At 40.3% G+C, this 3,383-nt stretch overlaps 1 long non-coding RNA gene across 1 annotated transcript; it reads right to left on the reverse strand.

Annotated features, from left to right (window-relative positions):
* Positions 1-1,891: 1,891 nt before the first annotated feature.
* LOC102205738 (uncharacterized) lies at positions 1,892-2,797 on the reverse strand. Its single transcript, XR_311390.1, has 3 exons — positions 2,464-2,797; positions 2,248-2,392; positions 1,892-2,155 (listed from the first exon to the last, which is right to left on the reverse strand). It is a non-coding gene; the product is annotated as an uncharacterized LOC102205738 (long non-coding RNA).
* Positions 2,798-3,383: the final 586 nt, after the last annotated feature.

Genomic DNA, 3,383 nt, shown 5'->3' on the forward strand with positions numbered 1-3,383 from the left:
CAGTGAGTTTGCCTCTTATTATGATACTTTTCACTTTAATGTGGTATTTTTGTCCACCTCCACAATGATATAAAGATTTTTGCTGCAAAACAATCAAACTTTCAAAACAAAAATTAATTTACCTACGTTTTTAAAATTGTACTTTTTTTTCTGTGACAAATAACCTTTTAATTGCAATTAAAGTCAACTTACTGACCTCTTAAATAGCCCCTTAATGAACTCTACTAGAAACCTTCTGTCTAAAATAGGCTTGTAATGTACTCTGACATCTACTTTGCTTCACAAGGCTGCTCTACAAATGCTTTTACACAACCACACCTTGAGTAACTGCTTTTGTAGATCGCATGAGCAAATATTTTCCACTAATAGATTCGAGAGTTTCACTTAACGAAAGAGTTTTGCTCACCTCGTGAACTTTTAATGCAGCCTTGTGTAAACTGGAGTCAAAACCTCAAAGCAGAAACATATTTAACAAAAGGTTCATCAGAATACTTGATTAGGAAATTATGTATGTTATATGTTTACTTGTTTTATTAGTTTTATTATTATTAAGTTGAGAACATTACAACCCTATTTAAATAAGAAAAGAAAACTAAACAAAAAGAAAACCCCAAAAGGAATCCATTCAAGCATCAGTCCATCCATTCATCCATCCATGACCACATTAGGGTCACCAGTTAATGCACAGGGAGAGCATGTGTGCATGTGTCCACAATAAAAAACTGTAGCCTGGATGTGAACCCAGGACTTTCTTGTTTACAGTGATGGTGGGATGCAGCCAATGTCAAATTCAGATTTGATTATCTCCTCAATCCTATAATCACACCTTCTATGATGAGTCTGGTACTGATAGCACCGACTGCACTGACTGCATGTTGTAGGGTTGTCCTGACTGACCTGTCTCTGCAATGTTGCCTGGACCTCTGGGCGGTGCCTTGGGTGTGGAGAAGGTGTACTGCAACCATAGGTGTATCACACTTCTCAGCCCGGGACAATCTACACTTCGGTACTAGTGATGTGAGTCCATCTGTTAGTTAAACCTTCACTTCAAGAGGAACAATGCAGTTTTTGACCTGGCCATGGAACAATGGGCCACGGCTTTATCCTCTCAAAGATGTTCAAGGGTGTAGGGGGGTTTGCCCAACCTGTAAAAAAGTCTACATATGTTTTGTGGACTTGGAGAAGTAGTTTTACCGGGTTCATGTGGGTATACTGTGGAGGTTAGACTTGTTTTCCGGTTAATGCTAGACTCCACCAGGGCTGCCCTTGGTCACTGACTCTGTTCATAGGTTTTGTGAACAGAATATCTAGATGTAGCCAGATGTAACCAGGTGGAGGGTCTCCACTTTAGTGGCTACAGGATTTTACCTTTGCTTTTTGCAGATTATGTTGTTCTGTTTGGTTCTTCAAGTGGTGTGTGCATGTGCAATTAAGGTTCAAATCTAAAGGTTCAAATCTAAGATCTACCCTTCTCCTGGGATCAGACATTCTATAAATCAAGTTCACTTGCTCTCAAACCAACTTTAATGGTTGACCGACTAACTGAACTGACTGGCATGAATAACTTCATTTCCTGGAACACTATACAGCAAAGCCTTGTTCAACTCTTCTGTACTGGTGCTCCAGTCAGTGACCTAGAATGCCTCGAAGGACTGATGGCCTATCCTAATCCTCAGGGCCCTGTTGTTTAAAAGGTGTAATGCAGATAAAAATCATCTGCTTTTGGTTTTTCCTTGGTTTTCAATGGATCACATAATCCGGCTCACTTTTGACCTCATTATAAAAAAAAAAAAAAAAAAAAAAAAAGAAGGAAAAAGAAAGAAAAGAAGTTTAAAATACTGAAACATTTTTTCAAATATTACAGAGAACAGTTAGAACAGTAATCACACAGTACTTTTAAGTGTGTTTATTTCAAGTGTTACAAAGAAGAGCTCTGGTGGTAACTTTCTTTGTAACATTCAGTCCACTGACTAAACAACTACTAAATATAAACAATATGGCATATGAAGGTGTTCTTTAAAAAAGAAGTTACACAATTTCAAAGACTATGTTGTCACAGATGTCAGGCAGGACTCTAACACAAATCCAGGGGCAGGTCCAGGACACTCCTCTTCACACAGTCTGTGACTCAGTCACACTCACTCAGTGTCTAAGGCTCAGTACAGAGAATAGAAACGTTCATTAGGAAAACCAGGAAACATAATGAGATACGATATGATTCACAAAGAGAGTTGGAGCTACACTAACCAAGGTGAGTACAACAACCCAGCAAAAACCAGCACTCCAGTGTGGCCTTAAATAATGGCAGGAGCAATCATGAATGATGAGCAGCAGGTGAGTGATGATGAGCAGGTGTGGAGATCGAAGCGGGGACCAGGAACCAGACGCCAGCCTGACACCATGTAACATAATCATCATCATTATCTGTCTTTGACAAAGACTTCTTTAAGCCTTATTTGATACCTTCTGATGTAGTAGATGCTGGTTCTACTAGAGCTGATCCACTGTCCACAACAAGAACAAGTGTGTCCTCTTCATTAGAAAGAACTGGATCAGTTTTCTCTACATTTGTGGGCTCAGCATCCCTTACAGTACTTTGAATCCCATGCAAAGTTTGTCAGTTTGCACCTCCAATAATATTAAGGACCATATCTCTGTAGTCTGTGCTCTGGTAAGATTTGTCACCAGTTTGAGTGTTTTTGGCTTCAGCATGGTCCCTTCTTGACTTGGCCTTCTTCCATCTGAATTTAACTAACTCTGCTGTCCTCCTAACACCCCAGCCCATTGTGACTCAGTCCTACAAATACATCATAATGGTTCCACCAGCAGTGCCAATGCTGAATTTATAGGACCAACTTGATTAGTTGAACAAAACACTTAAGAGTAATTTTGAACAGCTGCATCTCCCTAGTCAGAGGGATTGCAGGAGGATTTTCTGGGTCCTCATCAGGCTCAGGTGCATCATAAACATTATCACAGAGGGGAACATTATGTCTTGTGACAATGCTGTGAAGCACATTACAGGCAAGTATTATTTGGCATTGTAGCCTGTGGCTCCACTAGCAAGTAGCTGAGCAAGCAAAGGGCCTTTTCCAGAGAAATAGGACATGAAAGATTTGCCCTTGTTCCCACATGTCCTAACATAGTGAACGAATCCATCTGTCCATTTATGCTCTTCCAGGGCAGCTTCCACCACAGAAAAACACAGACTTCCCTTTCCCCAATCACCTGCTTTAGTGTAGCTGAGGGAACACCAAGGCGTTCTCATTCCAGCCTTAAGAAATATAATCTCTCCAAATTGTCTTGGGTCAGAGCCATTCATAAATGATTGAACTCTTCATCCTATCTCTAAGGGAGAGGCCAGACACTCTTCATAGAAACCT

Source organism: Pundamilia nyererei, unplaced genomic scaffold (genome assembly GCF_000239375.1).
Source record: "Pundamilia nyererei isolate P.nyererei 1_Seehausen unplaced genomic scaffold, PunNye1.0 scaffold00002, whole genome shotgun sequence".
Lineage (NCBI taxonomy): Eukaryota > Metazoa > Chordata > Actinopteri > Cichliformes > Cichlidae > Pundamilia > Pundamilia nyererei.